The sequence below is a fragment of the Castor canadensis genome, chromosome 16 (genome assembly GCF_047511655.1).
Source record: "Castor canadensis chromosome 16, mCasCan1.hap1v2, whole genome shotgun sequence".
In the NCBI taxonomy this organism is placed as follows: domain Eukaryota; kingdom Metazoa; phylum Chordata; class Mammalia; order Rodentia; family Castoridae; genus Castor; species Castor canadensis.
In genome coordinates, this window is record NC_133401.1 from 7,806,324 (window position 1) to 7,821,273 (window position 14,950).

The 14,950-nt window shown below is 40.4% G+C and overlaps 1 protein-coding gene across 9 annotated transcripts in view; it reads left to right on the forward strand.

The window, feature by feature from the left end:
- The window catches only part of LOC109678509 (uncharacterized), a 171,492-nt gene that overhangs the window by 45,102 nt on the left and 111,440 nt on the right, over nucleotides 1-14,950 (forward strand). Inside the window, exons 3-5 of one of the 9 annotated variants that reach the window (XR_012442765.1) lie at nucleotides 3,280-3,559; nucleotides 3,640-4,626; nucleotides 4,748-5,559. The exons of 5 other annotated variants lie outside the window; for them this stretch is intronic. The gene's annotated coding sequence lies outside the window, so the exon portion shown is untranslated. Of the gene's footprint in view, nucleotides 1-3,279; nucleotides 4,627-4,747; nucleotides 5,560-11,409; nucleotides 11,819-14,950 lie in introns of those variants that run through there. 3 more of the 9 variants (XR_012442764.1, XM_074058348.1, XM_020154030.2) reach the window with 3 other exon arrangements.

Consider the following 14,950-nt stretch of genomic DNA (forward strand, 5'->3'; position numbering starts at 1 on the left):
TTCTTGTTAAGCAGGCACTCACTCTACCACTTGACAGACTCTATAAGCCCATGCAAAAAAGTTTTTAATTTTGATGAAGTCCAATTTATTTTTCCTTTTGTTGCCTGCCCCTCCCCCCATATTTTCTTCTAAGACTTTTTGCTTTGGTACTTACATTTAGATCTTTGATCCACTTTGAGTTAATTTTTGTATATAGTGTAAGTTAATGGTCCAACTTCATTGTCAAAATCCAGTTTTCCCAAAATGTAATTCACTTAAAAAGTATGTATGCCAGTGGCTCATGCCTGTAATCCCAGTTACTCAGGAGGCAAAGATCAGGCAGATCGCAGTTTGAAGCCAGCCTGGGCAAATAGTTTGAGAGATCCTATCTTGAAAAAATCCATCAGAAAAAAAGGGCTTGTCAAGTAGCTCTAGGTGTAGGCCCTGACTTTAAGCACCAGTACTGCAATAATAATAATAATAATAATAATAGATATGTGTGTGCACTTAAAAAGAGCTGCTGGAGTGCCTCAAGTGGTAAGAGTGCCTGCCTGGCAAATTGCATGCCCCTAAGTTCAAATCCCATAAGTGCCAAAAAAAGAAAAAAGAATGTATTTTATCTTTTAAAAATTTAAATTTATTCTCAACTGATAGAAAAATCATTAAGAATTATACATATTAATGCAGTAACATGTAATACTTTAATACATTTACACATTGCATAATATTTAAGTCATGACTCACTGACTCACTCAGAATTTACTTATATTTTGGCACTCTTTCTGGCACCCACATTGACTCTAAATTGTAATGTGAGTGGTTGGGAAAAAAAATAAAAGTGCAGAGAAAAATCAGCAAGCAAAAACTCCAGAAGAGTTTTTCTCATACTATACTTAGTACATTGTTTGGTTTACTAGTGAACAAGTTGCCTTAATAATTGCCAATTCCTTATCTTGTTCATTCCCTCCATTCCCAGATTACTGTTCCTAAAACACTTTTTGTTTAGATCCTTGAACACTCAAGCTTTGACTTTAATCAACACTTAACTATTTGCTCCTTTCCTGTAATTCCAAATGTTCCAAGTACCTCTCTTCTGTTCTTACTTACATTTATTTGAATAGTTGATTGTACCCCTGCTTCATGGCATTTGTACTTGATGTTACTTCTGGCTAGGATTCTCTTCCTCAATATCCACCTGATATTGAGTGACTGCCCCCCACTCAAAAAAATGCTGAACACTAAGGCTTTGGGGAGCTTCCCTGATTGGCAACACTTGCTGGTAAATTAGACACTGCTGTCTGACTCCACTAGGAGAGGACAAGTGGAAGCTTGCACCTTTCTCTTTGCTCTGTGCTTGTTTTTGCTTGTTGGTTATTTTTTTCCTGGGGGTGGTGGTGATGGTTTTAATCTATCTTTTTGCTGTTATAAACCATAACAGGGAGTATTACAGCTTTTCTGGATCTTTGCAGAACTTCAAATAAATCACAAAGCCTAAGGGTAATTTTTGGAACCTTCAACACAATAAGGATATTCATTACAAAAAATGTTCATTTTAACATAAGCTGGGAAATAACCTAATGTTCACTGATAAGTGACTGGTTATATAAATTCATACTTCCATGTGTTAGAATGCTACATTTTCATTAGAAAAAAAAGCAGATCATAACTTTAAACCACAGTGTTTTCACTACTCATCCTTAGTGGGAATCTATCCCAAAGACAAAAGAAACCACAGAGAAATCAAGCAATCTTACACTGCATTAGTAATCATATTGCAGTAGATAATGTTGGGAGGGGGGAAGCAGATTATTAGGGAAAAAAGCAGATAATGTATTTTCCTCTGGTAGTCTCTCCAAGATGCAATAGGTAGAAAAAAAGCAATGTGGCCAGTGGTATGTATAATATGCAACAAAAATAAAGGACTAGAGGCTGTGTACAAATACTTGTGTGCACATACATACAAAAAACCCAGGAGCATATACAAGAAACTGAACTTGTTTCCAGGGAAGGAACCCAAGGAGGACTAAATTGGAGTTCAGAGGAGACTCTCATACATTACATACCCTATAGTTACTTTCTTCCCTTCCACCCTCCCTCCTTTTCCTTTCCATCCCTTTTTCTTTCCTTCCATATATGTTATTTATGAAATCGTAATATTTGCCGGCGGTGGGGGGGGGTGAATAAAGTAAGGAGACTTAGTAGAAATGTGACACTGACTTTGAGGCTAGCCATTCTGGTAAAAGGCCTAAGTGGAAGGGAAGTGGAGGTGAAAAAAAAAAACCTGTTGAAATATAGTGACAGAATACCAGGAAGATGATAGGAAATGAAGTATGGTGATTTCAATAGGTTTAAAAATTCTATATTCATTCTTGTGTAGACAGTACATCAACCATATCCACCCTCTTAACTTCCTTCTTTTACCTTCCATTTCTTGTATGTGACCTCCCCTTAGCATGACCTATTTTTCATAATATTGCTTGTATTGTATTGGGTATATCTATATTCCACATATGAGAAAAAACCAGGAGGCCTTTGGCCTTCTGAACCTGGCTAACTTCACTTATGATGAGGTTCTCCAGTTCCAGCAAAACGACAAAATTTCATTCGTCTTTATGGCTGAATAAAATTCCATTGCATATAAATACCACATTTTCTTGATCTAATCATCAGTAATGGGCCATCTTGGCTGTTCCCATAGCTTGGTTTTTGTAAATAATGGTGCAGTAAACATGGGTGTGCAAGTACCTTCATTGCAACCTGACTTAAAATATTGTTTTCCATAGTCGTCATACTAATTTACATTCTCATCAACAGGGTATAAGGTTCCTTTTACTCCACATCTACCCCAACATTTGTTGTTGTTCATGTTCTTGATGATAGTCATTCTTACAGGAGTGAGGGTTTGATTTGCATTTTCTTTATGCCATGGATGTTGAGCATTTCTTCATGTGTTTTTTGGCCATTTGGACTTCTTCCCTTGCAAAAACTCTGTTCAGTTCATTTGCCCATTTCTTCATTGAGTCATTGATTTGGGGGGAGGGAATTTAGTTTTTTGAACTCCCTGTATATTCTGGTTATTAATCCCTTGTCAGATGTGTAGCTGGCAAAGATTTTTTCCCATTCTGTGGGTGGCCTCTTCAATCTGGTGACCATTTCTTTTGTTGTGCTGAAGCTTTTAATTTCATGTAGTCCCGTTTGTAAATCCTTTCTCTTAATTACTGAGCCATTGGAGCTCTATTTAGAAAGTCATGGCCTATGCCTGTTAATTCCCATGCATTTCCCTGCTCTTTCCTGCACTAGCATTTTAAAAGACTGGATGATGGGTGAAGGACTGAAGGCATCATGAAGGATGTGAGATTAAGTGTGACTGAGGATGCCAGTGAAAGGGAGAGTGATTATGAAACTAAAGTTGTGATGAAGGAAAGCTGACAGTTTGAATAAGTGGTTCTTAAGAATTTGATGGAGGAAGAATTTGATGCTGATCCAAGAAGAGAATCTAGACCTATCAGGACATATGCAGCATCCCTCCCACCTCTTAAGACAGGCTGATGAGAGACTCTCCTTGGACAACATTTTGCAGGTAGGGAACCCTCAGTGGATAACTGAAATGGGCATTTTTTCTACACATATCTACCTGGTTTTCATCTGCTCATCTTGCAGATATCTGCTTTACATGATTTTTGCTTCAACTGAGGATCACATCAACTTCTGTGACTTACAATCAGTAAATGGGGAAATGATACAGCACTTAAATGTGAAGTAAATGCAGTACAAAATACCATCACTCTAATCAACTCTGGAGCACACAGGCTTCTGCAGGATGAAACAATGGAGTTTTCGAGACTTACAGTAAGCTGGCCTGTGAAAAAGAATGGAGCAATGATCTTTCCTTTTAAGGCTGTACAACACACAATTGGACAGAGGGAATAATGTTTGAATCTTACATGTCAAGGGCAAATAAATGAAGCTAATTAATGGCTCTAAGCATTTTAGATATGGAAAAGGAGCACCTTACCATTATAATTTACATTATATAATGAAGCTACCCATTTTTGATGTGACTGGGTAGCCAGATTTCTTGAAGATCAAAGTCCTGTATAAATTTCTCTAAGTGGATTTCAGTTGTAGCCTTTCCTCCTGACTAAATTCAGCAGTTACATCTTCACATTTTTCCTTCAGCAACATTTCTAATCAATTTGAAGTTATGAGCATTACACAGTAAGTATATAATATGTAAAAAAAACTTATTGTGAAGCTGGGTACAGGTGACTCACACCTGTAATCCCAGCTACTCAAGAGGCAGAGATCAGAAGGAATGAGATCAAGGCCAGCCCCGGCAGAATAGTTTGCAAGAACCTATCTTGAAAATACCCAACACAAAACACGGCTGGCAGAGTGACTCAAGAGCACCTGCCTAGCATGTGTGAGGCCCTGAGTTCAAACTGTCGGTACCACCATAAAAATAAGATCTTGTTAAAATACAGTCCTGGCCAGGCACAGTAACTAATGATAATAATCCCAGCTACTTGGGAGGCAGAGATTAGGAGGACTGTAGTTCAAAGTCAGCCGGGGCAAATAGATCCATCTCAACTAACAAGCCAGGAGTGGTGGCACATGCCTGTGATGCCAGCTATGCAGAGGCCATAGGTAGTAGACTCTTGGGGTTGGGGATTTAGCTCAGTGGAAGAGCGCTTGCCTGGCAAGTGTAAGGCCCTGAGTTCGGTCCCCAGCACCGGAAAAAAAAAAAAAAAAAAAAAAAAAAAAAAAGGTAGTAGACTCTTTCCTAAAAATAACTAAAGCAAAAAAGGGCTGGGGTTGTGGCTCAAGTCGTGGAGTGCCAGCCTAACAAGCATGAGGCACTGAGTTTAAACCTCAGTACTTTAAAAAAAAGTATGGTCCTATTATATTATGAAGTTAGTATCATTCTCTGTGAAGCTGTATATAATGTGCTGTAACATATTCATTTTATTTAGCAAACATATTTGCTATTTATTATCAGTGGTAGAAGAGACCTTGGCCACCAATTTGTACTAGGGTGTAACAGAGATGTAGAACCTAGTTGGATAGTTTGTGAATGACTGAGATAGATCATATGGAAGGGGGAAAAAAGATAGAAAGAAGACTCCTAGAAAAGGAGGATAGAATATGACTTTTGAAATACTTAATAACCTAAAGTTCCAGTGGAACATACAATTAGAGACATCTATTAGTTGGATATACTGATCAGGAGATTAGAATAGAGCTAACCAAATTGGAAAGGAATAAGTAAAATTATCTCTGTTCACAGATATGCAGAAAATCCTAACAACTCCATTAAAAATGGTGGGACTGGTAGGTGCTGGTGGCTCACACCTGTAATCCTAGATACTCGGGAGGCTGAGATCAGGAGGATCACAGTTTGAGGCCAACCTGGGAAACAGTTTGAGAGACCCCCATCTCCAAAATAACCAGAGCAAGTGGGACTGGAAGTGTGACTCAAGCGGTAGAGTGCCTGCTTTGTAAGCATGAAGTCCTGAGACCAAACCCTAGTCCCACCGAAAAAAAAAAAATGCTGGAACCAAGCTGGGGATAGTGGTATATGACTGCAATCCTAGCACTCAGGAGGCAGAAGCAGGAAGAATTTGAGGCCAGACTGAACTACATAATGATACCTTGTCTCAAGAAAAAAAAAATTGTGGAACTAATGAACTAATTCTCAAACGTTCAGGATACAAAAGTAGCACGCCAAAATCAGTTGTGGTTTGCTATAGTGTAAATGTGTCCCTCTAAAAATGCATGTTGAAAATTTAATCGTTGAAGCAACAGTGTTCAGAGGTGGGACCTTTGAGAAAGGATTAAGCCAAGAGGGCTCTGCCTTCCTGAAAGGATTAATGTTGATTGTAAAAGGGCTCAAGGCTGCAAGTTCGATCACTTGCTCTCTCTCACTCTCTCTCCTTGTGATGCCTTCTGCCATGTTATGAAGCAGCAACAAAGCCTCCCCAAATGTGGCCCCTTTAGAGGTATTTTCATAAAGCAACCACTCTGAGGTGTTCTGTCATAGCAGGACAAAACAGTTTAGGACACATACCAAAATACCAAAATGAAGACTGCAAAAAGGAACTTAGCAATTCCATTTACAACAGCATCAAAAAGAATAAAATACTTAGGAATAAACCAAGAAGGTGGAAGACTTATATATTGAAAAGCGTTAAGATGTCATTATTACCTAAAGGGAGCTACAGATTCAATGCAATCCCTTTCAGAATCCCAATGACCCTTTCTTTCTTTTTCTTTCTTTCTTTCATTCTTTTCCTTCTTTCATTCTTTCTTTCTCTTTCTTTTCTCTCTCTCTCTCTTCTTTCTGTTTTTCTTTTTTTTTTTTTTGTGGTACTGGGGTTTGAACTCAGGACCTTGAGCCATTCCACCAGCCATTTTTTTGTGATGGGTATTTTTTGAAATAGGGTCTCACAAACTATTTGCCAGGCTTTGAAACTTGATCCTCCCATCTCTGCCTCCTGAGTAGCTAGGATCACAGGCATGAGTCACCAGCCAATGACGTTTTTGGCAAAAATAGAAAAGTCCATCCTAAAATTCATATGGAATTTCATGTGATTCTGAATAGCCAAAAGAAAGAACAGAGGAAAAAGAAAAAAGAAGAAGCCAATAAAGCAAGAATACCAAGAATGGAGGCTTCACACTTCTGAATTCAAAACTTGTTACAAATCGACAATAATCAAACCCATGTGGTACTGGCATGAAGACAGACATGCAGCTCAGTGAGACAGAATTGAGTCAGAAATAAATGCTTACAAAGAAAAACCATATAAATTGGACTTCATACTAAAATATTATTAAAATTTTGTGCATTTTTTAAAATTATGCACCAAAGGACACTATCAACAGAGTTTAAAGGCAACCCATTGAATGGGAGAAATGTCTGCAACTCACATAACTGATAAAAGCTTAAAAACCAGAATTATATAAAGAATTTCTATAACTAAACAGAAAGTTAATAATCCAATTTTAAAATGTGCAAAAGTTTTGAATAGATTGCCAATAAGCAAACAAAAATATGCTCAATAGCACTAATTAAGGAAATACAAATCACAACCATAATGAGAAACCACTTCACAGCCACTAAGATGGTTATTATTTTAAAAACAGAAAAGACCAAGTGAGGATGTGGAGAAATCAAATCCTTCTGCATTGCTGATGAAAGGGTGCAGCTGCTGTAGAAAACAATATGGTGGTTCCTCAAAAAAGATGAAACACAGGATTACCATATGCCTCACAATGCCACATCCAGAAGAACTGAAAGCAACCTTCCAAAGAGATTATGTGCAAATCCATGTTCACAGCAGAATTGCTCACAATAGCCAAAAAGAGGCAACCCAGGGGCCACTGATGGATGCATGGAGAAGCAGTATGTAGTGTGTACATGAAGTTCAATGTTAACAAAAGGAAGGAGGGTTGGGAGTGTAGTTCAGTGTAGAGTGCCTGCCTAGCATGTGCTTGGTCCTGGGTTTGATTTCAGACCATATAAGAAAATGGAAGGAAGGAAATTCTGACATATTCTACAACATGAAATAACCTTTACGTTATGTTAAGAGAATTAAGTCAATCACAAGAAAAGACAAATTGTGTATGACTCCACTTACATGTAAGATACCTTGAGTAGTAAAATTCATTAGAACAAAGTAGAATGTTGGTTGCCAGAGGCCTAAGAAACGGGAAACAGGAAGCCGTTCAATGGGTATAGAATCTGTTTTGCAAAACGATAAATTATATAATATATAGTTATAAATTATATATTGTTGGGAGCTATGAGCTGCAATCTGACAAGGTCGTTGTGGCTTAGCAGGATCCTGACAAGGTCAGGGACTGCAAGTGCACCACGTCTCTCACTGAGGTTTTGAGGAAACATGGAGAGGCTCCCTTTGTCTGGAGAAAAGAAATATTAACCTGAAGCTATTTGTTTATGAACGGTCAGAAACATGGCACAAGCCTTTGGCAACCAAGCCCAAGTTTTATATATGTGAAACCAAGTGAAGCTAGATGAAAACAGGGAGGTTTGGGTGTCCTCACAGAAAATAGGAGGGTCTGAGTTTCGTTTGTGAAACCTAGGAGATTGGAGTAAGAACATTGTTTTTCAGGTAGAGGACATTGTTTCCCAGGAATAGAAGTTCTTCTTACATTGTATAACTTCCTACTTTGTACTGCTTAAAAAGCCTGATGCAAAAATAAAAATTGGCCAGTTAGGTCACCAGCCTTCTGGTCACGTGTCTCATGATTTCCTTCCTTCCTGAGTCCTTTCGTGTGTTTCGTGTCTTCAGTCCTTCTGTAGGTCCATTTGGGTCAGGGACCCTTGAGATCCCAGCAATATGTTATATATATTTTCACACACACAAAAGATAGGCCAATAGCTGGGTGTCAGTGGCTTACACCTGTAATCCTAGCTACTCATGAGACAGCGATCAGGAGGATTGCGGTTTGAAGCCAGTGTGGGCCTAACTCACCCTTCTGGTAATTGGAATAGTTGACAACTGCTCTTCAAACTTGAGTTATTCCTTAGGCCAGCACCTCCCAAACCAGCAACTTTAGTATAGCACCTACCCCCTCCCCCACACATCCTCTAACACCCTAAAATAAGCCAAAAGATTGAATGGCTGTATCTCCATGGTCTGTGCTCTAAGCAAAAGTAAGCAGCTGGGAGCCGGTGGCTCATGCCTATAAATCCTAGCTACTCACAAGACAGAAATCAGGAGGACTGAGGCTCAAAGCCAGCCCAGGCAAATAATTCATGAGACCCTACCTTGAAAAGAACATTCACTAAAAAAGGGTGAAGTGGTTCAAGGTGTAGGCCTTGAGTTCAAGCCCCAGTACCACAAAAAAAAGCAAGTTAGCTTCCTGCCACACACATAAAATTTCTTTGAAATTGATGTTATGTTTAAAGAAAACAACACTGATTTTTTATAACAGATGTTTCTGATTTTACATAAGTCAAAATTTTATCACTGGGTGCCAGTGGCTCACACCTGTAATCCTCTACTCAGGAAACAGAGAGTAGTAGCCTGGGCAAACAGTTCTCAAGACCCTATCTCAGAAATACTCAACACAAAAAAGGGCTGGCAGAGCGGCTCAAGTGGTAGAGTACCTGCCTAGCAAGAGTTCAAACCCAGTATCCAAAAAAACCCCAAACAAACAAAATCTTGAACACTTTACATTCTTTTCCTGAGCACAGAATAAGAATTTCAGGCAGGAACAGATGCAAGTGATTCATGCTTATAATCCTAGCTACTTGGGAGGCTGAGATTTGGGAGGATCATGGTTTGAAGCCAGCCTGGGCAAATAGTTCATGAGACCCTCGGCTCCAAAAAATAACCAGAGCAAAAATGGACTGGAGGTGTGGCTCAAGTGGTAGGGTGCCTGCTTTGCAAAGCATGTGGCCCTGAGTTAAAATCCAGACCCACCAAAAAATTTTTTTTCAGGCATGGAGAAACACACAGACAAGGAGAAAACACACTTATTCTGCAAGTAGAGCAAAAGGACAGACATGCCACATAAATTAGGCACACAGAAGGGCTTGAATGGGCTGATTTAGGAGAGGCATAAATGCTAGGAAAAGTGGGATGGGGGATTCCTGTTAGATATTTCTTCGGATAAAGGGCCCTTATTGTTCTAGGCATTTGGTACATCTCAACCCTGTCTGCTGAAATAACATTCTGACATTATCAGCTAGGCTGAAGATACAAATTCCAGGTCCTTGCAATATATATTTCTGCCTTAGTGGTTTTTTTAAAAATAATTTTTGGCAGTATTGGGGTTTGAACTCCCACTCCTTTTTGCTTTCTTTCTTTCTTTTTTTTTTTTTAATAAGATCTCCCATTTTTACCCTGACTGGTCTGGAACTCTGTCTTCCCAGTTATGCCACCAAGTAGCTGGGGTAACAGGTGTGCACCACCATTCCCAGTTTATTAATTGAGTCAGTATCTCACTAACTTTTTACCAGGCTGGCTTCAAACCATGATCCTCCTGATCTCACAAATGGCTGGGATTACAGAGGTGATTAGCCAGGTCAGGCTTTTTGTAACTTCTTGACGATTACCTTTCAAATGAAGGAAGTGGAGTGAACCACATAGTTTCTTGAAGGTACACATGCTTATCCCTAAGGCATAATAATCATCTGAAGTAAGGACCAGAGTGGGGAGGGTAAGTCACAGTTTTATTGCTCAATGAAAAGAAGAAAGTGTGTTTGGGTCTTTTAAATCAGATTATTCATTAATATCAAGTTTATTTCTAAATTCCTAGTTTCTGCTTCTCATGTCCCATGTCCCTAGTCTATCCTGCCTCAATTCTGCCTCAGCCTCTCAAGTGCTGGGATTACAGAAGTGAACCTCCATGCCCAGCTGTACATCAAATTTTAAGTGCTGGTGAAGTGGATGAAGTGGTAGAGTGCCTGCATAGCAAACGCGAGGTCCCCCGTTCCCCCCACCCCGCAATTTTTAAAATCATTATAAGCTTAACTGCATAAACTTTCCCCCTTCTAATCTTCAAGAAAAGTTAATGCTCCAGAAAAATCCACCCTTACTGTTTTACAGATGAAGCTCAGAGATGACTGACTCCCCATATTTACAATCCCAGTAACGTATGCAATACCTTTAAAGTATCAATTCCACATCCACACAAATTCTGAATGCGGTTTATCTCAATGGACGCCCACCACCTATGAAACACTCCCTTACTTGCTTCCTGCAAACCCCACCTCATTGTCCCGATTCTCCATAGCCTTCACCATACACACTGAACTCAGTAGCTCAGGAGAACATGAACTGCTTCACAATTTCAGAAACTCCTCTTTTTCTGCGTCCCTGAACCCGTCGCACGTTTGGCGAATCCTCCCCCATCCCTTTCAGCCTCCCTATTCTTTTTTTTCCAGTGGGATCGGGGTTTGAACGCAGGGCTTCACACTCTCAAAGCAGGTGTTCTACTGCATTAGCCACACCTCCAGTCCATTTTGCTTTAGTTGTTTTGGAGATGGGGGAATCTCAGCGAACTATTTGCCGGTACTGGTCTCGAACCACGATCCTCCCGATCTCAGCCTCCCAAGAAGCTAGGATTACAGGCGTGAGTCACCCATCGGCGCGGGGCTTCCCCAATTCCCTTAAAGGTTCCTGGTCTCCAACCTCTTCAGCTTGCATTATTTGTGAGACTAGCTTTGGGTCACAGCAAGCCAACTCACCCCCACACAAAGAGGAAATTGCGGCCCAGGAAACCTGTGCCGGTGCACTTTTGGGAACTACTAAGCGTTCGAATTTGTCTCCAATGTGTGGCTAAGCAGTGGGGTTTTTCTCTGAGAAACCTTCGCACCGCCCATCCACCGCTTTCTCTGCTTTGAACTACATTTCCCAGAAAGCGCAGCGGTCCGTAATACCATCCTACGCAAATTTGCCCTCCTTTTTTCCTCCGGCTCCTCGGGCTAGCACGGAGGGTCATAAAGGTCAACCATCTCAAACGCGTTGGAGTGGCTTTCTTTGGGTGCGACTGCTGGGGACTGATCGCCTAATCCGCTAAGCCTTAGGAGTGCCTTTCAATGAGTGACGAAGCCTTCGGGGTGCGTTTCGATGAGGAGCGCGATCTTTTTGGCGGCACTACTGCTAGGTACAAACAGTAATCCTGAAGATCAGGAGCCATCTTGTTCGTCCCCCCTGTTACGCCTCTGACTACGTTTCCCAGAGGACTCCTCGGCTTCTCGCGGGAATTTAGCCTTAAAGTCACGCGCTGGCGGGACCTTAAGGGCTTCACCTGCAACTGCTGGAGTGCTGTGAGGGTTCTGCTGCTTCGGAATCGTGTGAGGCCCGAGGTGAGGAACCGAGTGGGGGTGGGGCTATTGCCCAACCCTGGGCATTGTGCCAGAGGAAGAGTTGAGACTGAGTTGCTGGGATGCGTCTGTGGGGTGGCTTGTGACGAGTGGTCGTGCCGTGGATGCCGTAGGGTCGTGTTTGTGCGTATTGGTCACGGTGTGCTCGTGACGTGAGCAGGTGCGGCGTGCGGCGCCTGTGACTGTTCCCGTGTGACTGTGCGACCGGGAGCGCGTTTGGCAAATGTGGCCCATGGAGTTCCCGATGTGTGACCCTGCTGGATCGAGTGCGGGCGTCCTGAATGCCCCCATTGTGTGTTTGTGATTAGGTGTGTGTGAGGGTTTTGTAGCTTATTTTTTAATTAGCGTACATTAATAGTGTGCAGTTTTCTCACTTATGTATACCTCTGTAAGCATTTTATTGTAGTTTTTCCTCGTTTTAAACTTCGTACCAATGCTGTTATGTCCTTTGTCTTTTGTTATATTTGTTTGTACAGCTATGTTTGTGAGAATCAACCGAATTAAATATAATAGCAGTGCATTCAGTTTCTTTGCTATTTCGTATTTCAGGCTTTGAAGTATACTGTACTTACTCATTCCTTCCAGTAATGGTGGACATTTGAGTTATTTCTAGGTTTTTATTTTATAAACAACGCGACCACGATTCTTTTTTGTGGGGCGCACATGCTTACGTGATCCATCAGTGGAACTGCCCAGTATTATGACGTCTTCCATTTTACTAAATGATGCAAAGATTTGCACTTGCATAGCAATGTTTGACACATCTTATTATTCCATATCCCTACCAAAACATTTTAAAATGTGCTTAAAAATCTTGTTTTAATTTTTCAGGAGATTTAGCATATAGAGTAAAGTATACAGGTGTGTAACGATTTCCTAGATCAACATAGAGAATTTTGCCATAGGCAGGTAAAGTGGTGCACATCTGTAATCCCAGCATTCTGGAGGCTGAGGCAGGAAGATTGTGAGTTCAAGACCAGCATAGGCTACATAGTGTAATCCTGTCTCCAGAAAAGAAAAAAAAGGAGTTTTGCTAAGAACCTCATGCCTCTTCTCAGTCATTTCTCTTCCACAATCACTTCTGTCACCAGTAGTGTATATATGAAATTATATGGCATGTACCCCTTTACACCTGGTTCTTTTGTTCCGTGTTTTGTGTATGAAATTCATCCATGTTGCTCATTGTAATTGTACTTCTCCTTACATTTGGGGATATATTACAGTGTATTAATTGATTGCACTGTATTTGGATAGTTTCCAGTTTGAGACTACTGCAAATCATGCCAATACAAAAATTCATATTTTTGGTAAATATATGAATGAATTTCTCTTGGATAAATAGGTGGGAGTAGAATTGCTACATTATAAGGCAGGTATAAGGTTTTTGGTTTTTGGTGGGACTGGGATTTGAATTCAGGGCTTTACACTTGTAAAGCAGGTGCTCTACTGCTTGAACCATACCTCCAGTCCATTTTGCTCTGGTTATTTTGGAGATGGGGACTCACAACTCATTTTCCTAGGATGGCCTTGAACCATGATCCTCCTGATCTCAGCCTCCCAAGTAACTAGGATTACAGGTATAAGCCACCAGCTCCCAGCAGGTGTGTGTTTAATCGATACTTTTTTTTTTTTCTTCCTGTGCTGGTGGTTGAACTAAGGGCTTTGCACTTGCTAAGCAGGCACTCTATCACTTGAGCCATGCCCCCAGCTGTTTTTTTTGTGGTGGTTTTGTTTTTGTTTGCATTGATTGGTTGTTTTGATAGTCTCGCTTTACTCATGGATTGGCCTAGATCACAGTCTTCCTCCTATTTATGATTACTATTATCTGAAATAACAGGCGTGTACCAGAACACTCAGCTTTTATTGGTTGAGATGGGGGTCTGGTGAACTTTTTGCCCTGTTGTAATCTTTTAACTATGCCATTGGTTGTGTACTTGAATTTCATAGGGTTTTAATCTGCATTTCACCTTTTCCTATGTTTATTGGCCATTTGTATATTCTTTTCTCTCTCTTTCCCTTTTTTTTTTTTCCTCTCTCTCTTCCTCCTCTCTCTCTTTTTCCCTCCCTTCCACCAGCTTGTCCCTATGCAGCCCAGGATGGCTGAAGTCCAGGTCCTCCTGCCTATACCTCAGGAGTGCTGGGATTACAGCTGTGCACCACAACACCTGGCTTGAATATTCTTTTTTTTAAAGTGTCCATTCAGGTTCTTTTACCCATTTTTGCCTTTTTTTATCTTAGGTTTTTTCATTTAAATTTTTTTATTTTCATATTGTGAACATTGTAAAGAATTCACATATATTTTTCACCTACATGACTACTGTACAATTGTGAGAGAAAAAAACCCCAGGAAACTTACACAAATAAAATCTTTTAACTTTTTACAGTCCATATTCAAATTTTGCTAATTGTTCTTTTCTGTTTTAGGGTATAATACAAGGTCCCATGCTAGTTTGTCTTGTCTCATGAATCTTTCCCCATCTGAGATAATTTTTTATTCCTTTTTAATCTTTCGTGACTTGACGCTTTTGAAGAATATTAGCCTTTTTTTTTTTCCTGGTACTGTTGAACTCAGGGCCTACACCTTGAACCACTCCACCAGCCCTTTTTTGGTGGGATTTTTGAGATAGGGTGTCGTGAACTATTTCCCCAGGCTGGCTTCGAACCACAGTCCTCCTGATCTCTGCCTCCTGAGTAGCAAGGATTACAGGCGGGACCCACCTGCACCCAGCTAGCCAGTTATTTTTTAGCATGGTTTTCACTTTGAGTTTGTCTGGTGTCTCCTCATGTTCAAACTTAGACTATGCATTTTTGGCAAGAAGATCACAGATGTGGTCACTCCTCTCAGTGCATTGTATTAGAGTTAGATGATGGTATTGTATCTCATGATTGTAATGTTAACGTTGATCATTTGGGTGAGTTGGTTTTGCCAGATTTCTCCTCTGTAAAATTACGGTTTTTCCATTTTTACTTTATAAATATCTCAAGGGGAAATTTGAGGCTGTGTAAAAACCCTGTTTCTCATTATGCTTTTCCCCTTTAATTTTTTTTTTCTTTTTTTGAGACAGGTTCTTGCTGGTCTTGCTATGTAGACCAGGCTGGCCTCAAACTCACAAT